Source organism: Lates calcarifer, linkage group LG10 (assembly GCF_001640805.2).
Source record: "Lates calcarifer isolate ASB-BC8 linkage group LG10, TLL_Latcal_v3, whole genome shotgun sequence".
NCBI classification, from domain to species: Eukaryota; Metazoa; Chordata; class Actinopteri; family Centropomidae; genus Lates; species Lates calcarifer.
The window spans coordinates 18,172,047-18,196,156 of record NC_066842.1 but is presented as its reverse complement, the minus strand read 5'-3'; the positions used below and the strand labels follow the sequence as shown (position 1 = coordinate 18,196,156).

The 24,110-nt window shown below is 41.5% G+C and overlaps 1 long non-coding RNA gene across 4 annotated transcripts in view; it reads right to left on the bottom strand.

The window, feature by feature from the left end:
* Positions 1-5,097: 5,097 nt before the first annotated feature.
* Positions 5,098-24,110, bottom strand: part of LOC127142886 (uncharacterized) — a 37,227-nt gene continuing 18,214 nt past the window's right edge. The window contains exons 3-7 of one of the 4 annotated variants that reach the window (XR_007813989.1): positions 14,766-15,983; positions 14,156-14,283; positions 6,234-6,312; positions 5,934-6,035; positions 5,098-5,407 (exon numbers count right to left, since the gene is read on the bottom strand). This is a non-coding gene — a long non-coding RNA (uncharacterized LOC127142886). Of the gene's footprint in view, positions 5,408-5,865; positions 6,036-6,233; positions 6,313-14,155; positions 14,284-14,765; positions 15,984-24,110 lie in introns of those variants that run through there. The other 3 variants (XR_007813988.1, XR_007813990.1, XR_007813991.1) reach the window with 3 other exon arrangements.

Sequence of the window (24,110 nt, the reverse complement as noted above, 5' to 3'; positions counted from 1 at the left end):
ATGAGGTGGTTAAGCCATACAAAATCATAACAAAGGGGGAAGTGGTTTCCAGTGTGGTCACTGGGTCATTGCATGGCAATTTCCTCTTACTGGAAAACAAGGGGGTCACAGCTTTACACTGAAATATACTCTGTGTGTGGTGCAGAGACTGCCTGGGTTATACTTATTCACAGAGGTCAAATGTTACACTCCGCTCAGTTTTAAGATTGAAAAATGTTCACATTTGCATATGACAACTTTAAAAATCAGTGCTTCCTTATCAACATTTTCCTGCAACGGTGACCTCGATCACTTTTGGCATTTTGGATTTGTTAAAATTTAATTGGAGGTGTTGCAGGAAGAGTGAAGTGGGTGGCAGTAAATGTTCAAAAGCAAAACGCTGCACTTAATTAAACAAGGAGGTCAGCATCTTGTAACGTTTAAGGTTTCTGAGTTTTTAACTTTAACATTATCCAGGTGGGTCCTTACTTCACTCTCTCAGGGCATTCATCATTGTTGCACGTCAGTGTCACCATGTGGAGGTCACCGGGGCACTACCTGGGACTACACACACACACACACACACACACACACACACACACACACACACACACACACACACACACACACAGGCGCTGCCTTCCTGCCACAATCCATTAGGCACATTAGAAGTAACAGTGACAGTGACAGTGAAGGATGCAAACCTGTCGCATTTAAACTAGTTACACATACCTTATTGTGAGTGAAAAACTGAAAAGAATTGAAACTTTAAAACCAAAGGCAGACATCAGCATCAGTTTTGCTGGCACTTGTTGTGGTGGTGAAGGCAGAATAAAGCCGGCTGCACAATAACCAGGGACACTCCCCTCTATGTTTGAACAACATATAATTACAGATCAGGATAGGAGAGCCCATTCTAAGGGGAAAATAGCAATCTCTCTTAATTACAAGGCAGGCCATGATCCATACCTATCCGTCACTTCAAATAACTCCGTTGGATGACTCTCTGTTGGGGTGGCTGGCAATATTTCTGTTCAGGTAGAGATAAACAAGACAAGCAGCACTGAAAGAACTGCCAGCTAAAATGAACTCAGTAGGCTGACAACACTAAAATCAGCTAGGATTTTTTTCTTCAAGTTTACAAATCTCACACTTTGAAAAGAATTAAATACTTGATTGATTTAAATGAAGAAAAAAAGCCATGTGGGAACAATCACGTCCACTAACTTCTGTTCTGCATGTTTTTCACGTTTTTATAAACCGTACACAGATCCCTGTGGATGTTATTATGTGCTCTTGAATGACAAGTGTTGAGTTGGACTTTTGTGCAACAGTTGAGCGAGTGCCAGCATGTGTGTCCAGCTGTCATGCTCCCACACACACACAAACAGGCTCCAGTCTGTGGTCTCCAGCGAACAGTGTCAGCATACAGCTTTGGTGGAGGTTTCTCTCTCTCCAGCCAGATGAGCATTCTGGTTATCTTCCCCACATTAACAAGATAAGCTCCATTTCTTTGGCCCTTGCCAGAGCCCAGGGGTTACAGAGTTCTTTCCTCCTATCACTCTCTTTCTCTTCCTTTCCTTGACCTTTTTCCTCCTTGTTTTTCTGCTACTTTTGTCTGTTGCGTTGTAAAGATTTCTGCAGGATTCAAAAACTGGCATGTTGCACAACCCCCCCCCCCGGCTCATAAAATAATTGATATGTGTTTAATGAATTAGAATATCCCTTGTCATTTTCATTGTGAATGTAATAGCATATCTGTTTAACTACTACTTCTTCTAAGAATTACAGACATCTCAGATATTGTTGTACCCATGCACCAACACTACCAGACACACGCACACATTCAGACAAAAACACGTCAGAAAAGCGCAAATATTTGTGAGGAAATTGATCGAGAAGGACATTGCATCTGTGCCATTTGGCTGCCCTGAACCATTGTCCGTTGAGACTTGCCATGGAAGCTGGCAGCGGTTGTTTGTGTCTGTTGTGCCATGCTTCAGCCCAAGACTGTCAATTTCATTCTCATGCTTCAGCAATGCGGATGGGAAGACATCCAAAAATGCCACAAGTGAAAGGCTATGTATATATGTATGTGTGTTTGTGTGTGTGTGTGTGTGTGTGTGTGTTTGTGTGTGTGTGTGTGTATACTTAAAGATAATGGCAGTGCCACCAGTCTGGCACACAAGTGATGACAAAGTTTTCTCTGTGAAACCTCACACAGACAAACATAAACAAACAGGCATGGATACACAATCATACCTGAATGCACATGTGCATACATTAACATGTGCATGCTCCTTTACACACATGCCCACACATGTACACACGCCTATATACAAACACACACACACACACACACACACACACACACACACACACACACACACACACATTTGTGTTCACAGAGCCCCTGCTAATGATGGGTGGCAGTATGATGTTTGTGTGTGTTCCAAAAGAATTGGCATTACTACATGGGCCAAATCAGCAGCCAACAGCAGCAGGCTATTAACAAAACTGTTTCTTTGTTTGCTTTTTTCCTGTTTTTTTTTTTTTTTTCTTGAGAGGCGCCAAGCAATTAATGGTCTGCCTATGGGAGACCAGTAAACTGTGCCACAGCGGAGAACATATGCACAATGATGCAAGACATTACGGAAAAGAATAGATGATATTATGACTGGCCAGCATTCATCGTCATTCTGATCTTTGTTATGGGATGGATCAAAGGGAAGACCGAGCTCTGTGGCCAGCTGACATCCAAAAAAGACTAGACGCACTTTCGACCATCCTGGCCAGCGTTACCAAGTTCAAAGCCTCCAGGCATGTACAAGGATGAGAAACTGTGTGTGTGTGTGTGTGTGTGTGTGGTGGGAGGAAGGATCACCATGTTGAATTAATCCCCTTCAACACGTGCTAGAAAAGGAGGCAACTGACAATTTGTTTGTCTTCTTGGCCATGTCTTCTTAAGAAAAGAGCAATTTTTTATTTTAATGGTGCAATGCAAGCTTTACATGAGGGTCAAAAAAAAATTGACAGGCAGAGAAAGAGGAAAACATGATGCGTCCATGACCGCGAGGTGGTAAAACCTCAGCCTTCAAATGTAAACAACTTCTATTGAGGAGGTTTTATCTGCTGTTATATTGTACCACTTAAACAAAGCTGATAAGCAGTATAGATACTGTATGAAAACCAGGAAGGAAACATTTTATTATGAGAATTTGTACACAGCTCAGTGTATCTACCCATCCGATTGATTACTTTTGTTACTTCTGAAATAGATGGTGAAAGAATTCTAATATTTTATTGCTATTCTCAACCTGAACAAGCCAATAATTTTCATCTTCATGTCATTAAAAAAAATGACTTTTTCTTAGAAAAACAAAAACAAAAAAAAACTTAGATTTACTGTGCTGTTGCAGTTCAGGTATTTAAACTTAATGACTTGTTTTGGTCTTCTTTGGGATTTTGGTGTCTCATGGATATGTGCAATGTGTCTCAAGCTTGTGTATGCAGCTTGTTCTTCTCAGAACTGCCCACATTGCATCAGTGAGTGCTGAGGGTGAACGGCACGCAGCCAGCGTCCTCACTTGACCCCGGTCCACAGTTCAATATTCACACCTGCTCTATCTGGTGGTACAAAAATCACTTCCACATGCTGTCATGTGGAGAACAGGATAGTTTGAGTGCAAATGAGTGCAAGTGCGCAATGAGGATGGGCATGATTAATGTTCAGCCAGATAATGGTAAATTAGAGGATATGACTGAGCCATAAAAGTGGCAGAATGCGAGATAATGATGTGGATTTATGGCCCTTTGGTGGTTCTGAGTGCACAGGCTCATGTGATTATTAGATAAGTTTCGCTGTTTGACACTGATACCTCAGAGTGATCTGTGTGGACTGCATGTGGGTGCAGTGAGTGTCAATGCTTTGAAAAACATGTGAGAATTAAACAAATTCCATATCAAACCATATATTCAAAATTTTTTGTGACAACTGTATTATCTCCAAACACGTCAATGTCTCATCAACCAAGAAAAACAGTTGTGGGAGACCCCTGGATTCAGCAGTCACAGTTAGCAGATAGTGGCAGTTAGTATGTATTATAAGGGAGTAATAATGGTGGAAACTCAAAGCTACAAAAACACCCACAAATTACCCTTGTTTTATTGTCAATTAACTCAGAACATTGTCAGTAATTTCCTGTTACTCATTGAATGCAGATACCCTCTGGTGTTTTGAATGACCCTGAGAGGTGAGGTAACGTCAGTGGTTTCACCTTAACAAGACGTTTTTGGGCTTGAAAATTAGCTGCAAATCCATGTTGGGCTCCTTGTACAAGTTTGGCTAATTCATATGTGCAGTGTGTGCATATTCCTGAAGGCATGTCTGTGCATATGTGTTCATAACAATCCAACTTTTTTTTTCCTTTCTAGCATTTGTATGTTAAGTGTGTTTGTGAGAGGTGGCTGCAACAGGTAACCAGGAATTATCCAGTGGCTTGCTCCCCAGACAGACTGTGTGCGTACGCAGTGTACCAGGCTAGTAATTGTGGGCTCGGAGGGAGAGAGGCTATACCATGTTAGCCTTATTATTATCATTAAAGCGAGAGTTAGCTCGCTGTCTGAGGCCAAGTTGAACAGGGAGATGCTCCTCCAGACAAACTGCTGCTTACAAACCTTCTGTTTGTCCCACGTGTACTCAGTGAATCAAATGCTGCCTGGTAGCAATTACTGCCAGGCCATCGCTGCAAATAACAATTTGTCTTTATTTGACCTCTGTGCTGAAACTAAATTTTAAAAATTTTGAAATGAAAGGTTGCGCTGATGGCTGTAGACGCCTCTCTCTTGTGGCACTATGCTGTGTTTTTAATTAATAATGTCAGTTATTAGCCCTGCAGGTTTGGCCACCTGCAGCCCTCGCTGTCATGAACAATGACAGCTGCTCAGATCCCAGCACCTGTCAGTTACTGTGTGTGTGTGTGTGTGTGTGTGTGTGTGTGTGTGACAAATTGTACCTGTAGATCAAGTATGGGCTCTTTTAATACCTGTAACACATCTGACAGCTGCTCAGTTACAACTATATTACTGAAAGGAAGAGAGCAAGAGAAATAAGGGAGCTATTTTCTTTCTTAACCTTTATTTAGTCCCAATGAGGTTGGATACCTCTTTTACAAGGGAGGTCTGACCATGATGACAGCATAAAAAACAACAACAACCAACTGATACAGCGACACCAAAACAGATTATACCAGTAAAACAGGGCTAAAAGTAGGCTAACGACAGACACAACTATGAGTGGGGTCATTTTCCATAGAGTTTATAATAAAATTCTGCCAGGGATGTCAGTTGCCAGTTTACTTTTCTTTTGCAGACAGTTTCAGGAAACAGGAAGGATTTCTTTCCCACCTCTGTCTTTATATTTTCTTTCCTGACAAAGATAAAAGAAAGAAAAAAGGAGGCAAATGAAAATCCTCCAAATACGTCAAAAACCATCATTTCAAAACTGAAACTGGGAACATCCTGTGGTATTTGTTTGCTTTTATTTTTTAGTTCCGATAATTGCTTCATTCAACAATAAACATTATTTTCTTCAAAAACAAAGATATCATTCCTACTATTATGTATCTTTCACAAGTCAGGAGGGAGACAGAGTTCTTGCCACAGACTGGCAAACCAAACAAGAAAGTGAGCAAAACAGACCCGGACAACAGACAAAGTTTTATCAATAAAGATGTTCTTTCTATGAAAATAATCACAGCGGCCAAACAAAACATGGCGCAGGATCCAGAGTTGTTGTCGGAGGTTTGCCAGCAGACGCTTGTGAAGGAAATTCTGCAGCAGAGAGGACAGGGATGACGCCACAGAACGCCCCCCCACTGCCGCAAACACACACAAACACACACACCCGCTTGTCCCGCCTCCACCTGTCCCAGTCCACATTCCAGCAGTATCACCTGTTCATCTGAGTCCCCTGCAGGGAGAATCCAGAGGGTCTGGGGGTCCCTGGGCTTTCCAGCAGTCTGATAATAAGGGATGATGTGTCCGCCAGCTCAGCTCTGCTCCCATGTGTCATCAGTGTGGGGTTTTTGTCCAGTGGGGGAAGGGTGAGGGGAACAACAGCAGAAAAACAGGGAGATTAAAGCGCACAATAACACTTTTTTAAAAATCATTTACTACGTCCACTCTACGTGTGAAAATGAGCCCTGCAAGGCCCACAGACACACAGAAACAACACTTTGCTGGAAAATACAAACCCCAGGGTCACTTTTTTTTAGTCTGATTTGTTTGCTTGCTTGTGTCTCCTCCTCCTCATCCTCTTTGCAAGAAGCCCAACTGAGAAATATAAAGGAAAAAGTGACATCTTTATCATCTGTGAGGATTTTAATATGTTTTCCCAAAGCCAAAGACATTTTCAGATACAGTGGGAGCTTATAAGTAGCAAAAATTCCAATAACGGAAAAGAGTGGTGAAATATGACCTGTGGAACGGACACAAATGACAAAGGACTTATGTCTAAAAACTCTGGCATTGGTCTTTAAGACAGGAATGGAAAGAATTTAGATTTCTTCAATTTATTTATAGCACATGGCAAAGAAGCAGTGTGTGGGACTGTGTGTGTGTGTGTGTGTGTGTGTGTGTGCATGCGTGCATGTGCGCATTGAGTCCACAGGTGCCAAACATAACAGAGGAGACGAGAAAAACATGGAAGGGTTAGCTCACAGCCGGGCTTCCCGCTAACGCAGTGTCACAAACACAAAAAATGGGACAGTGCGTAAGTTTGAGAGAGCCTGTGCAATTTTGTGACTACATGTGATATTATGTACCTGTGTGTGTGTTTGGTAGATAGCGTGTCTGAGAGGATGCACATATGGATGTGTGTGTGTGTGTGTGTGTGTGTCAGCGTCTGCAGCTGTACATGTGCAATGGGCGAAAACAGTACAGGGAAATGAATGAGGTATGTGTAATGGCTTGCTGCTCTGCTATGTTCATTAGGCTACAGTGTGTGTGTGTGTGTGTGTGTGTGTGTGTGTGTCTGTATGTCTGTCTGTGTGCTGGAGTGTGTTTGCTTTGCTTTAACACAAATTCCTGGGAAACAGTAGGAGGTATGGAAAGTGTTCCCTGCACAGCTTTTGAGGTTTGGATGTCAACATTGTCAGTATAACATCACTGACAGCAACACATGAGACAGATGCTGACACTGTAGCAGATTACCCTACATTTGTTTGGCTCCATTGACCAATAGATCATATTTCTCATTTCTCAGCTTGCCTGTGTGAAGAGTGACATCAATTTTGGGATTGAATGTTTTGTGGTGAAAATATGTTTTTCAAATATGAATATAAGCAGGCTGTCTGCTGTACATAGATGTAAAGCAGCTTACTGCACTTCCAACTTAATATTTACTTCAGCACTCTCCAACACCTTGCACCACCTGTTTCTTATATATGGTTGACTTGTATATAGATAATATTGTATGTTGTGTCCATTGTGGTTGCTTTTTTTCTCTTTTTCCTCTGCTGTTTATTTATCTTTGTTCAGCTTTGTTGTCCTTGTTTTTGGCTCTATGTCCATCTCCATGGACATTGTTACTAGTACTATGGGTAAGTACATCGAAAGCCGCTGGAACCTGGAGTGAAATTCCTTGTACGCACAAACATACTTTGCCAATAAAGCTGAGTCTGACTCTGATTCAGATTCTAAGAGAGAGCCAGCATGTCCTTTAAAAATGTCCTTGCCACAGCAAGGACATGGCATGCCAGAACACTGTATACCGTATGTAATGTGTGTGGGCCATTTCTTTCCAATATTCATGCAATATATAGTACAGTACATCATCTGCTGCCTGTGTCTGCTTAAGTAACTCTAGAAGGTACCTTACTGCTGTTTGGATCCAGAAAGCTTTACATAAACTTATTTTCTAGCTCCTCATATATCACTTCACTCCCATCTTATTACTTGTTCTTTCTTGTAATCATCAAGGGATGTTTTTCTCTGGGTTACTGAGGTAACTGAGATATATCATCCATATGCACTATATAGCTCAGGAGAGCAGGGAAACATTGTGGCAGAACAATGTACAAAATATATTTCATAAGAGAGTGAGATTTTTCCCACAGGATTAAGTGGATATAAATAAGACCCTAATGCTCTGTGACACATTTGGCAAGCCCTATTGCATATACAGTACATATATTTCAATAGAGTATGCAGAGACACACTCTTTGCATTACCTCAGAAAACACTGATCTTGTGTGCCAGATCATATAATAAACACCATTTTTACAACCTCAAAGCCAGGTTGTCCCAGTATCATTAAATGTATGGTCCTTGTTAGAGGAGCCATTATGTTGACGTTATTGAAGTTGTTTTCCATACGAGGCTGTATATTTCCCAATGTACTCTTTCACTGTCCTGAAATGGCTGGGCTGAGCTGACTTAACCCCCGGCACAGTTTACTGGGAGTTTCACTTCAAGAGTTTCACAGCGGTTCCCAAAAAGCTTTCCGACACAGACAGCAGTACAGCTGGACACCCTATAGCTGACATTTACAACAACCTCTCATCTGACAGTGATTCACAGCACACACACTAAAGATGTATATCATACCAGATGCAGCTGTGGAACTGTACACCAACAGGAACCGAGACATCATAAAATATGTTATACTAAGCAGGTGAATAGGTCAGAACAGCCTGAGGCACTGTGGGAGAAAGTTTAGGACAGTATGCTCAAAACAAAATCAAGTTTGACATCTTTTCAGACTTACACAACTCACATCAAATTGTTGACTAGTTGCAGGTGAGGGTGTCAATGAAAGATAATTGAGGCCATGACAAATTTTTGACAAGCTCAGCAGGCCAGCCTGCAGCCATATATGTAGTTTCTTTTTAGTCATAATCCTGACATCTTACCTGTGCAGACACAGTGAAATTGATTGCTTCTAGAGTTAACTGCCAGCCTCAGTCTGAAGTGTGTAGAGGACACATGCTGAGGCTTTTCAGCCAGTGTCAGGCAGTTCAATCAGTGGATTCTGAAAAATCCACATTTTTAAAATTTTTTTTGTGTGATCTGACCCTTGCCACCATAATATGCATGATAGAACTTGCACTGCTTTATCTGATAGTGCTGTATCAGTGTGTATGATTGAAGGAGTTGTTGCTGGCAGCAAATTCTCTTTAAACCCGCCTTAGCATATGAGTAAATACTTTAGTTACAGAAGCTATTGCTCTCCCCTGGCCAGCACAAGATCAGTGATGTGTGTGTATGTGTGTGTGTGTGTGTGTGTGTGTGTGTGTGTGTTGGGGAATAGTGTAAGGTGGGACTGCAAATAAAAGTCCTGACCCCGGGCCGTGGAATTCCAGGGTCGGCATTCGAGGAACATGCCCAGCCCTGAGAGCAGACGAGCCCAAACCCCCCTCTGGGCAACTTCAGCCTTACACAATATGTCTGCAACACACACATACACCACATGCACTCGCACACAATACACACACACACACATACACACAATAAGCAGAGAGTCCCCTACCCCCTTCCTTTTGTTGTTGTTGTTTTCTCTTCTTCCCCTCTCACAATGGAAAGGCATCTCCACTCTCAAAGAGGCCACAGTAAGAGATCTGCTCAGTAGCAGAACAATAAACTGAATCTATACTAGCTACGCTCTGCGCCTACCTTGGACTTTAGTCAGTTAACGGATTCTTAGATACAAGGCCTAGATAAGAAATAGGCACACATGCTCCAGTAGGAGTAGCAAAACACACACAAACACTATGTTTCTGTCATACAGAGTTGTTGATAAAGCCACTCTCAGCCTGCTTCAAACAGCAACCACCTCTTGGGACGGGGACCTTCCGTCACTGAGGCCCTGGTCGGATCGAGGCACTCTGTGAGTCGCTGTCAATACAAAGCTCCTTTGAGCATGAGCATTGTCTCCCCCCTGGCTTGTTCTCTATGATTAGTCAGCAATCTGTTATCATAGAGGGCCCTGGCCTACTTCTGCACAGGAATTCGACCTATGACATCAGTCTGCTGCAAAGAGGCCAAAGTCTGTCCGGCATGGGCCTTATAAAGTCCAGGTGGAAGAGTTTGAAGGCTTTGGCCAATTTGAATCTCCTATGTAAGTGATCAACCTTCTCTCCGTGTCTCATTTATTAATACACACCAACAAACCACACAGATAGAAAACATCGCCTGGAATTGTATTAAATAAGTACAAAAGTGAGAGAATGCAAGAAAAGATGACGACAGGGGCATAACTAGAAACAGACGCAAGGTAGGCACAAAAAATGTTGTTGTGGTAAGTTTTTCTTATTTAACCATGACCAAAGGCTTTCAAACACTAACCACAACCATAAACCTAAACCATATACCAAATTGTTTTAGTTTCTTAGCCTTAACCAAATCTTTGACTGCCTAAACCTCACATTAACCTTAACCATTAGGTAACCATTAATGTGATGAATACAAGATGTCAAATTTGAGCTGTTGTCACATGATCTAATTTGCAGTAGAGAAATACACCATTTGCAACACGTAATTTGCATTTCAGACTCATTTTCTGAAAATTTTACAAGGTTTTTGGATGGAGCAAACACACACACACACACACACACACACACTTGCACACACACACACACACATGCAAGGGTGAAAAAGACACTGATGGAGGAGGGGTTAGAGAGAAGGAAAACAGAATACGTGAGAACAGAAATGGGGAAGAAAGACTGATTAATCCTCCCTTTTTGGCGGCTCTCTCAAGACGTTTGATTCGACCCGCGCACAGCCCCCCACCCCGAACCTGTCTGCTTCTCTGAGAGGTGGTTTGATGTTTCATTCTTTCTTATCAATAGCACCTTTGCATCAATTACCCAACAAAAACATCCTTCAGAGGGGAGGAGATGGGGGAGTGCAGGGGGAGGGTGGGGGGTTTCTCTGAGGGAGTGTGGGAGACAGCCTCCTTGTAGTGCATTCCACGCTTTTGTCATCCCTGGGAATTTGTTTCCTGTCAACATCTTGAGCCAATAGATAATATGTTATCAGGGATGAGAGGAGCCTCACCCCACGATTTCGAGTAATATGTCTTCTTTAGTGATAAATGTTTGCTGGCTTATGTCCATGACAGTAATCATTAAAACAGAATGGGGAGACTCAGTTGATGGAGTCATGATCTAAATCATGGGAGAGCAGAAGAGAGGAGAGGAAAGGCCAAATACTCCACCAACCCCACCCCCTCCCCTAGAATAATTATCAGGAGAGCTGATAATGTCAAAAGGCTGCCAGGCTCTTACTCGAAGTGACATAAAAGTTGTTTACAGATTTCTCTCTAATATGGATGTTTTGGGGTATTATTTCATGGCTATTTGGCCTAATTTATGAGGTGCTACACACATGAGCACATTCAGTTTTATGGCCCTGTGTTTCCCGGTGTCTGCGAAGAGATGTGTGTGCCCTCTAGACAGCCAGCCTGGGGCCAGTAAACCTCTCTTTGTAGAGGCAACCACAACCATTCTCTCTAAATTACATCACCTTTCCAGATCCCACCAGTGAAACTGATGTTCAGCTGCTGCTGGATTCACCTCTGGTTTTGTTTCATTTCTTGTTACTTCTTTCTCCATTTCCTTTTTTCTTCCTAAATATCTAACATTTAATGTAAAAAAAAAAAAAAAAAAACTTTGCTCTTTCTCTGATTTATGACCCTTGTAACACAAGAAACATAAATCTCTTTTCAAGACTCCCAATTTTCTCCAGTGCATACAGTGCCCAACATCATGTTGTCCTTTTACGTCCTTTTTCCCTCTCATCCCTCTCCATCTCTGGGACCAACTTGGAAGGAAGTGACTGTGGGTCAGTGGTATGTCTGCAGAGTAAACAGTGGCTAGCGGAGTCCTGGACTGGGCTTATCAGGTCGCGTCTGTCTGATTGACCCTCCACTCCCTCTTTGTTTAGACGTCCTGACAGGCGGGTCACCACTCCACATCCTCCTCCTCCTCTGTTCCATTATTCCCACAATTTCGTGTTGTAAAAGTGAAAGGCCATGTTTTACTTCTTCACTTGAAGGGCAAACAAGTAGCCGGAGGTGCTTTTGGGGAAACCAAACACCGCAATAAAGGGACCTGGGCTGCCACCTGAGACACTGCAGGTCATGATGCTCAGACAGGCATCCCTGATATGTGGCTCATTCAACAGAAACAGTAGGGAAAGGTAAAAGGCATGTTGCAGGGTGTTGACAAATATTTACAGCTCACTTGGACAACAGGAGGAATGCAGAGAAACATCTCTATCTGAGGTTATTCACCCCACCCCACCCCCCGCCCTCTTTCTCCTCTGTGTGTGGTACCACTGTGTTCCAAGGCTGTTCCCCAGGTCTGTCTGAGGCCGCTGTAGCCTGTCAGCCTGTCAGATTAAAGCTTCGTTCTCCCAGTCTTCCTTAAATGCCACACGCTTTGTTTTCATTGAGGAGGGGTGCAGAATGCGTGTGATCTCTTGTCGGCCTCCTTCTCATCCATCTCTGCCAGAAGCCGAGGGGGCAGAGGGGCTAAAAGGGGGTTCAGGCAGGGGCAAGGGGCAGGGTCACACAGGGGGAAGAGCAGGGTCAGAGGTTAAGCTAGGTTACCCACAGCCTTTGCACTGGAGCGGCAAGGACCCGAAGAGAGGCCTACCAGACACACAAACACACACACACACACACACATACACACAGCTCTGCCCACCAGTAATAAAGCCTTCCACTGACATTTCGCTCATGTCTGCAACACTGCCGTTATTCATGCAGAGCGTGGCCTGTTATTGAGTGCAGATGTGGGGCTGTAATGAGCAGTGGCTCTGGCACTGACTACCCAGTGATGAACAGAGAGCTGCGCTGTGCCCAGAGATGGGAGAAGAAAGAAAGAGATGGATAAAGAGAGTGAAATGGATGAGTTGCATGAGATGAATCTGTTGTTCAGGGACTAGCGGGAGATGAGGAGTTTCAGGGTCTTTTGCAGGTGCAGAACATTGTGTTCGCGGTCACCTGTGCACTCACTGTGGAGCTGTGTTACTATATCCTCTGCTATAATATCTGTTTTAAAGTGATCTATATGAAAATGTATATTCTGAAGAATTATAAATGTGTGAATATATATATACAGTATTTATTACTATCATTATCTTTCTCCAGAGAAGGATTTGTTATGATCAATAGTCAGCAATATAAAAGACGTGAAAGCTGGACAAATAAAATCGAAAATGATAGAGGTAAGATGATGGGAAAAGACAGAAGAAGCAAAGCAAAAAGGAAAAAGAAATCAATCTTCTAAGAGCTTGTTGTAACTGTGTAATGAATCATTATTACTTTGTAAAATTAACATGGTTTACTGGAAGAGAGACGTGACATTTTTTTCCACAGTGAGGATATCCGCTTTTTTACTGTGCAACTGCACTTTTTAAATGTGGGTTCAGCAAAGCTAAGTTATTGCAGAATTCCTGGAGGAGAGTGAAACTATTGAGTAACTATTGAGTGGCCATTTGAAAATACTTTCACTTCCCTAAAAGCTGCCACACTGGTGCAAGTGAGGAAGCTAAAGATAGCATGCATCATCCAGTGATTAGTCATATGAGAGAATGAAATTTAGCAGTTGCTTCCAATGAGATCCTGCTGCACTTGTTGAGTAACAATCCACTGCTGCTTTTGAATGAGAATGTTTTTTTTTCCGTGAGAGAATCTGATACAGTCTGTGAAATAATCATTTTCTATGATTAAGAAAATCAGTAAACTTTTCATACAAATTATCAGTCATGAAGAATGAGGGCAAATGAAAACAGTATGGGACACAAACCTTGGCCAGGTGCTGTGCTTGTCAAATAGAAGGCAGGGGCAGACTGCGGTCTGGACCAATTATCTTATCTCAGTCTATTCCACTTTTAAACTGTCTGACTGACTGTCTTGGAAAATGTGACTATTTTGCTCCTGAGCTCCACGATACACACACAAACTGTGAAGGCCAGCAAACAGCACTGTGCCCAGGTTACACTATGTTTAATACGATCACATATATTTTGATGTATGAGATTTTTAAAATCACATTATAGAGAGATATTTTGAACTTGAACCTCAGAGTTTGTCTTTTGTATATGCAGCATCATTTTCCAGAAGATAGGGTCTCATTTATTTGATATACTAACTACTACTACTACTCACTTGTTATTGCATTAGTGATGATGATGAGAGGAAGAAGGAGGCTCCAGCAGCAGAACATCCAATATAAGACTGTGCACTTGTCTGAGCCTCTGTCCATGGTCCTGAACCACTCATCTACACCCATAGACCTAGAGCAAGTAGAAAAGACTGTCTGGACATTTTATCAACAAGCTACCCAAACAGAGGTTAAGTTCAAGAAAGAAACAGGCAGAAATCTGAAAAAAACTTGTTTTTGATTGCACCCCATGAATTTGGTGGAATTGCTTTTTTTTTTGCAAGACTGTCAAGACACATGTGTTAAAGACAGAAAAAATGTCTGGGTCACAGACTTACCAGACAACACTGCTGTATAAAAGTGTGTCACTTATTTTCACCTGACTATTTAAAGTGAGGAAGAAACACTTGCTGAGATATGGCTGCTCTACCTAAGAGTGGCCTTCAGTGCAAAGATGTGCAGATTCACTTCAAATCTCATGAAACATTTAAAAGCTATTAAAAGTTTTAAAAGTGAAAAGTCTAATGTAAACAGAGCAAGCTATCTGCTAAACAACTTCCCACTGTCTTCTGTCCTCTTCCCTCGCCTGAGCACGTTGTCTTCCTTTGTTTTCACCTTCTCTTGCTCTCTCCTGAGATGTCAAAGAAGTAAGTGTGCCGGGAAGAACAGAGCACTCTCCTCAAATGGCGTCCACTCACATAATGCATGAAGAGACGTCCTCAGTAAACACCACAACAGGAAGTGTTTGAATCAACGAAACATCCTGCTTTCTGAAAGTTAAATGACGTGCAGTAAATAAGTTGTTTCACTGGCCAGTTTGTGTGTGTGTGGTGACTAATACAGATATGAGCCTTCCAGGGTACAGACTGTGCTGCACACAGCCAAAACCCAAGACGTTAAACTGAATCTGTTAATTAGACAAATTTTCACAGTTTTTACAGAGTGTGGATGTTAACAGGGTGCCTCTGACTCGCTGCGGATGTGCGTATGTGTCTTACTCACCTCAAAGCACAGACCGTAAACCCAGAGAGATCCTGCTGTGAGCTCCTGACCTTCCACCCTAATAATGTCCACCTCACTCAGACTCACTCTTCATGTCCAAGACTCACACACACACACACGCACGCACGCACGCACACACACACACACACACACACACACACACACACACACACACACACACACTCATCTTTGCTCAACAAACCCAATAACTATTGTTAAATAACTGAATAAAACATTTCAGTCCAGAGTGACTAATTGAAAGAAGAAATACATTTATTTATTTATATAAAGTTTAAGAGATTCTGTATGTCAGAGTCTTGACCTCCCAAGTAAAATGAGAAATCTAAGGAATACTCAAAACAACATATTTTACATTCACATGATGAAGGCCTATAGTGGCCATAGTGCTCAGGACTCTAGTCCATGGGCAAAGGAGGAAGTAGAGTTGCGGTATTACAGAGCAACTAAGTCCACACAAGGAGGAGGTTGGAGTGGATGGACTGATCAATAAGCCACTGACTTTTGGCACGGCAGTCCAACAGTCAACACTAGTTTCCTTTAACCATGACCACAAGCACTCTCTAACTGTAACCAAGTGGTTATTGTTGTAACCACATGAAAGTATTAATTTTAACTCAAACCACAACTTTTCCCAAATCCCCAAAACATGACCAAACCTTATCAATAGCAGTATGAAATTGGGAAACTGATGTATTTTTGAAACAGTTGAAAGTAGTCACATCGTGAGCTGTGCAGGAATAATCCCTCTGAACAGTACAGCTGATGAGCTGGATGGATGTGACATGCAGCTGGATTCCTGGTGTGCTGGAACTGAAAGGATGTATTTGACAGTCAGCTCAAAAAACAGAAAAGCAAAACAAAACAAAAAAAGCCTTGGGGGTCAAGGTGCATTGCATCAATTGGACAGTGAACTGACTGTGGACAGCAGCAGAAAAAGAACCAAATTGGCTCAATCAGATTAGTTGAAGTGAAATGTCAGTGTCCTCAGTCAGGGAAAGGAAAAAAAGTCAGTTAATGAGAGTGGAGGGGGGATTGCTCTGGCAATGACTCAGTTTTTTTTTTTTACTTTATCCTGTAACATAGAAATAAATAGTGTGCAATGATGTGTAATGTAGCTACAGCATGTTTGCAAGACAGGATTGGACATGGTGTCTCTAAAATCAGCATCCTCCTTAACATGTCTCTCCCCTCCAAGTCAAATCAATTTTATTTATGTAGCACCAATTCACAACAGAAGTTATCTCGAGGCACTGTACATATAGAGCAGGTCTAGACCATACTCTTTATCTTACAAAATTTACAGAGAGAGATCCAACAGATCCCACCATGAGCAAGCACTAGGTGACTGTGGCAAGGAAAAACTTCCTTTTAAGAGGCAGAAACCTCGAGCAGAACCGGGTGGGCGGCCATCTGCCTCGATCGGTTGGGTTTAGACAAAGAGAGGGGGGTGAGGGGATGGGATAAGAGATAGACAACATTGTCCCTCTCCTTGCTCTTTTAATGTCCTCTTCTGTTGCCTCCCTTTTCTCTAGATAGATAGATAGATAGATAGATAGATAGATAGATAGATGACTTTATTCATCCCCAAAGGGAAATTCGGTAAATTACTCTAAATTACTATAAATACTGTAAATGCACATATAAAAGCATGTTAATGCATGTAGGCAAGTATACACTTTTACACACTATGAGAAACATGAAGAATGAAGTAGAGCTTTTCAGCAGAAGCTCAGTTTGTGTTTATGCTCCCTTGGTTCAGTTTGCTCTCAGCTCAGATGGAGGCACATACTGTACACACACTCACATGATTTTTCTCAGGAACAACCAAACACTTCCTCTAAACCTGAACCATTCAGAGCCTTCTCTGAATTCAGCTGAGTTTTCATGGTCCTTCAAGAATGAAAATGGGGGATTCAGGCACTCAGCACTGACCCTTCCAGTATCATAGGCTCCAACTCGCTGTGGCCGGTCACTGATTAACTGGAGTCTTGATAAGATCTGTTGGCTGAGTTGATAAGGCCTCTCGTGTCAAACACAGGGGGAGATCATTGACACTCACACAGCATTATGAAACACCACTTCCTCAGCAGCAACCTGTCTTTTCGCAGAAGTGGAAGGTTGATTGATTAATTCTGTTCTCTCTCTCTTTCTCAATGTGGGATGTTCTACCTGACCACTGCTCTCGCCTTCTAACCCAATAACCTTTACCAGAATATTAATGTTACCTGGTATCATGGGAAAATTCAGAGGATGCGTGTTGCACTCTGGGAAGGAGTGCTGTGTTCATTGCATGACGGAGGCTTTAACTAATCAAGTGTAAGCATTTCACTTCGTTTAAACTACCGATGATGAGGAGATGCAGACGGACAGTGGACAGAAAGTCAACTGCAGATTCAGTGGAACAAATTCATGTTTTTAATCCAAAACAAGCAAAATCAGCAAAAAAGAAAAAAAAAAGAAAAAAAAAAGTCACGGTACCCATGCCATGTGGTTGCCAGATTACTGTGTAATATTTATAAATCAACAAACATCACCATAGTGACTCTTTTTGTAAACGAAAGTAGTACTGCCTCTTTGTTATTTTTAAACCCTCCCCATGTTATGAATGGGGAGTGTTTACAAAAAAAAAACCTGACTGATGGATAGGTTCTTTTATTTGCAATTTTACATGCCCAAGTTTACACTGAAAGACTTATTATCCTAATTGTGGGTGTCTTCCAAAGTTACAGCCAAATTAGTACAAAATTCCCTAACCTTTTCAATGTACATTAGGGCATGTGGGTATTGTTTGATCTCATCTAACTACATGGCTAAATCACCACGCATAATACTCATGACTCATGAGGCAACCACAAAATAACAATTAAATCAATCTACCTATTTTTATTTGGAATTTAATGAAAAAATCTAAACTTATTTAACTAGTTTAGACTTGATAAAGGTTACACTATTTCACCTCTGTACCTACTTATTGGCAGCTTTCTTTGACTCTGTACTCTGAGTAGACCTGCCCCTGCAGCTCATGGCAGACATTCACAGATCTGTATCCAAACCTCTGAGGTTGACACCAGAAGCCTGGCTGTTATTCCTAGGAACCGGACGTGTGGCGGGACAGGAAGTTCAAACACCAAGATGCTGTCTGTGAGGGCTGATGAATAACAGTGAACCAACCAAGAGAAAGAGAAGCCAAACTCCACCCTGACTACAATTGGTGCACAGAGTAGACAACAGGGTCATAAACTCCATGAACTCATTCTGCCAAAATCCAACTCTGCCCACTGCTAAACCACTCCAACTGCTCACACTTTGCTGTCCAACTTTTCCTCCCTGAAGGGCACAGACTTTGATCTTTGATCAGGTCAAAAGCCTTCATTCACAAATTCACTACATGTTCATTGATAAAAAAAAAAAAAAAAAAAAAAAATGTTATTAATGTTATCAGGGTCATTTATGAAAAGAAAGATACAAAATTTGACCAAATTTGACCCCAGGAGCAGCTTAAAACAAAAGCACAAAGTTGATGCTACACTGACTTGTAATAGGGAGAATTGTGTCTCTTTCATTCCCACTCCAAACCATGTTCTTGCAATGTGTAACTTGGGTTGAGCAGGTAAGATATTGCATGAGAAGTGCGTAATGACACGATATCACTCACAGAAGAAGCTAGCACTGTAATTCTTTCATTTATCAACCCCTCTGATGAATTTTTTTTTGTTTGTTTGTTTGTTTGTTTGTTGGCGGAGCGATTGATGGACTTTGTTTTCTGGATGAGCTGTTAGGTTCTTGGGGTACACTGCTTTCAGAACCTGTAACTGCCTGGACTCATGGCTCAACACTTTACCTGTCATCATCAACTGACGACAGGTAAAGTGAATACCATTAATCATCTCTTTACAATACAAAGTTCTGCTGGGAAACCTTGGGGCCTAATATTAATCATGTCACCCAATTTAACATTGTTGTAGACTAAACACACCTCTCCATGGCAAACGCACTCCCCAATGGCAGGGGCCTCCCCCAACAGGACAGTGCTCCCACCACACCACAGAAGCTGCGCGGAAATGGCTCAAGGAACATGACAATGAGCCCAAGGTGTTGACCTGGCCTCCAAATCCCCCAGATCCAAATCTGATTGAACGTATGTGGGATGCACCAGAACAAGCTTGTGTTGGAGGCCCCACCCTGTAACCCACAGGACTGAAAGGATCTGCTGCCAATATCCCAGTGCCAGACACCACAGGACACCCTCAGAGGTCCCGTGTCCATGCCCTGATCGGTCAGAGCTGTTTTAGCAACACAGGGAGAGCTTACACAATATTATGCAAGTGGTTTTAATGTTGTGGCTGATCTGTGTATTTGTGCTGATTTGACTGCAAGCTCAAGTTATATTTGGTAAAAGTTTAGGTCAAACAGACTGGGTTAGAATAAAGGTGATTAATGGATAGTTTACAAATGTAACATGTCAATGTAATGTCATGTAAAATGACAAACTTTTGTCAGTGCAACGTATTATTAACATTTAACCCCTCATTCTTTAATAACTACAAAAAATTCCTTGCACACCAAAAAGTTTTACATCAAAAACAACAATGTTGATCACTTTTGATGTCTTTTGCCTACAAATGATTGAGCTCACTTTATCACTGGTGAGTGTGTGGGAGTTTTTTTTTTTTTTTTTAAACCCCTTTCACCCTAAAACATTCATAAATTTGTCCCTCCTCTCCTTACTCCACTTCCTCCTGCTTCTTTCTCCTCGTTTTCTCATTCTGTGTCCATCACACTTTCACACACTTTGGTGCACGCACAAAGTCACGTACACACATATATACGCCTAGGTGAAAACATCTAAAATACCTGCGCACAAGCACATGACACACTCACATACATGCACATCGCTCATGCACACACATTTCCACTGCAGTCACTTTCATGTGAATTATACTTCCAAGCAGGGAGCAAAAAACTTTGCTTAGCACAGGTTGCCCTTGAGCAGATAACTCTGTTTGATTTTTCGCCAGATTTTGGACTTTAGGTTCAGAGATGGCCTGGGAAAGGAATGGTCTGTAGTCACGTGGATCAACAGACTAATTTCATCATGATGTGATTTCAGTGTCACTGTACTTTTGATTAAAAAAACAGGCATTAAAGAAGAGGTTGCCATTTCTACTTATTATAGGGATTAGAACTGTTAAATCAAATTAACTAAAAAAATATTTCTCATGATGAGTAGTTATTTGCAAATGTTAATGTTTAAATCAGATCACTGTGACTGTGTCTTCAGAGAATTCAAAGAAGTCACATTTCCCCAAAATAACAGGAACTATCAACAGATCTCAAGTGGAAGAAAAGAAAAAAAGCCAAAGGGTCACTGGTGGTTTTGCGGTATTCACAGGCCATCGATGCCCTCATTCTTTTATGGAGTGTATTACAACAATATTTAGAGATGAAGTCATCCTTTCCCCCAAAAATACTTGAGGATATTTGTTCAGTGAAAGGATCATGATATCATGATGTCACGCAGGATATGACCTCAAACAGCTCAGATGACATAATTGCTATCACCTGCGCGGTGCCCAGACATTCCTGAGGCTGGTCACTGTTGAGGCAGTGATAATCATCTTTGCCGTCATCAAAACAAAAACGTGCCGCCCTAAGAGGTTTTTAGCAAGTGTGTGAGAGTGGATTTCATCTTACTATGAAATGTGACAGAATTTCCTACCACCAGAGCTGATGTTTCAATGCTGCTGCCAAAGGATTTCCATGCAGACTGTGTCTTCTTTGGCTGCCTCTGGGGATTTTGTCTGGGTCATAGTGACCTGAGGTCTTGTGGGAGTACAAGCAGGAGTACTTGTAACAGTGACAGTAACAGACATCAAGCTTTAACTGTTAGGAGGCAATTTACCGTGTCAGGGTGAACATTAGAAATTCATTAATGGCATTCCTGCTGGTGCATGTTTAGAGACTTTTGGAGAAATGCCTCCTCGATTTCAAAGGCCACAGTGGTATGCTGCCATCTGCAGTTGCCCACATGGGACAAAGCTCTCTCTCTCCTTCTCCTTCTCCTTCTCTCTCTCTCTCTCTCTCTCTCTTTCTCCTTCTCTCTCCCTGTTAGCTGAAACCTGACTGGTCAGTGGTCTCTGTCACTGATTTCATCTGTGCTGTACAGCTGTACAGTTACATTTCAACTGTACTGACATTTAAAACAAACTGTTGCTGCAATTTATGGCCAGTGGAGGTCAAATAAATAATTAATCTTGTCATGACCAGATTTTTTCATGCATTCATGTCAACTGTTTTTTTTTAACCATACCTCCTACATAGAAGAAATTCTCATGAAATTAGCAGAATAACATGTGTGAACTGACTCAAAAGAATTATCTTTTTTCAGATTTTCAATACCACTGTGCCAGAGTTGGCTAAAGCCATGCTGTGGGCGTAAATACAGGCGTAAATACAGGCTAGCCAGAACAATCTTGCAAAATTTGGCTGCATTTGGTCCCCATGGGGCACTTAAAACTTATATTTTGAAACAGACTGTGTGGGCTTCCATTAAATTTTGTTTGCATGTCCTGACTGATAAAATGGCCATAGTTAATAGCAACCTAATGTTAAAAGCCACTATGGTGAAAGCCTCAAAAATGTTAGGAATAATGATTTAACTTTGCAAAAACTGAGCCAAAACGTTTTTTTCTATTCACGTTTCATTTTTAGCTGTGTTGTTAAATTGTGGCCCGACCTTACTCATTGCAACTTCACGATTTTGAAATCACCCCGACAATTTCCACTCTCTTGCAAAATACCAAGAGCTGTTACACTCATGCTGTAAACTTTGACCTAAAGAGAGTGGACAGTTATCATGACTGTATAACTGTATTATCAACTATATGTCAATTTCTTTCTGTTATCACACAATTCATATAATATGTCTTCATCTTATTTAACTCTAGCACATGCTAATAAGGGTTTTAGAACTAGCAATCTGTCAGACCATGAGGATGTTTTGCAGATCTTTTGCCTAATGAGAAGATGCTGTTGAGAAGTGTCCTGTCACTAGTGAATGGTCAATGGTGAATAGTGAATGGTGAGTGGGAAGCAGTTGTCCGGTCTGATTGCCCACAGGCCACATTAAGCGTCTGTAGTTTGGAATGCCTCTGTAATAGGTCAAGATAATGATTCAAAGCGAGCTCTGCCTTTCTGATGAATGGATGAAATGAATTCAGCCCTTATAAGACCCAGTTTTCCAAAAATATTTTGAGGGCAAATCTCTTTTTCCTTCTTAGTTGCAGACTTGGGAAAGCCCACACAGTTAAAAAAAGAAAGAAAGAAAGAAAGAAAGAAAGAAAGAAAAAGCTACGCCGACATGCCCTGGAACAATGGGCACAAACACCAAACACACCCAGGAGTGGTCACGTATGCCTCCTCATGGCTTCCACAAAGGTCAAGTGTAGGTTACGTCGAGCTGGCTGACCTCATTGTTAATGTTACCGCAGTTACTCTGCCCTTATAAGTCAGACAGATTTATTAGGTCAGCACAGAGGGCCATAACCCACAAAAGTAATGCAGCGTTCATTCAGTGAGAAAATGTTCTGTTTCACTCAGCTCTGTTTAGGAGGTCTGAGCCTCCATTTCTGTTGATGAGAATAATATTTTACTCACCAGAAAAACTGCTGAGATGTGGGTTTGCCCAACTGAAAACTGTTGAGTACGACCAAGTTCACAGGACATTGTATACATGGACAACCAGGCATGTTTAAACAAGCCCTGTTCAGGGGAAAGGTGAAAACAAAGGTGAACAAACCAGAAATTCTCATCATCAACTCCATTATGTATGCACAACTACAACAACGAATAAGAGTAGTTTTCCAAGATGTAATGGACTCTTGAAAGGGCAGATGAGATAAATGATGTTTACCTTTCTTTTCATTTACAAACAAGAAGTTGACATACATTTGTTGGGGTGGACTTGTTTAAAGCCTGGTTATTGATGTTTGTAATGCTCTCTGAGTGTCTCAGCAATCGACACGGGAACTGAAATGTTACAATAAGACAGTCTGTTTAAACAGCTATCAAGAAAAGAAGAAAAAAAGAAAGGGAGGCAGAGGTTGTGAAAAAAGACTGAAATTTTCCACTCTACCAATAACATGAGATGCTATTCATAATACCCAACCCCTTGACTGTATGCAGAGTAATTTGATCCAGTGTTAATATAAATATTGATTAATGGAGCTTTAATATTTACAAAGTCCGGAAAGTTCCAATGACACAACTGTTTTCCCAATTATGGTGGCGATGTTACAAAATGTTGTGACTGGCTAGATTATGTTTAAAGGCAACTTTTTTAATAAAATGAATGCATGAACAAATGAAGTGCTGCATTTATTTTATTATTAAGGGCAGCAGAGTCACCTGAATGGTAGTTTGGGGAAGATGGCAGGTGTACAAGTGCAAAGCTGTCACACCAGAGGCGAGAGTTAGCATCTATACAGTTCTGTCTTTGGTCAGGTTTAGGCAACAAAAGCACTTTAGTTAAGGTTTAGGAAAGACGTATTGTGTTTAAAGTCACATGCCACTTTTAAGGCATTTCACACATCGTGGCTATGGATGTAAAGTTTTTTGCGTGTCATTTAAAGCACTTTTGGTCAGGGGTTCAGGATTAGTAAGCAGAGAAATAAAACGTGAAATGTCACACGAAAGCTAAAAATGCGTAGTGATAACATGGAAAATGACTTATGGAAACTGGCGTGTTATTCATATACCATGGTGATAGCAGGCTGGATAACCATAAAACAGTTTAATAATGCTGTAGTCACTAAAGGTTGAACTGCAAGATCAGACATTTTGGACAAGACAAATACATTGTTTGAGATCATTTTACTGATACAGCGTATTTGCAACTTGCCAAATACGTAAATTAATAGTTTTCCCTTATTATATTAA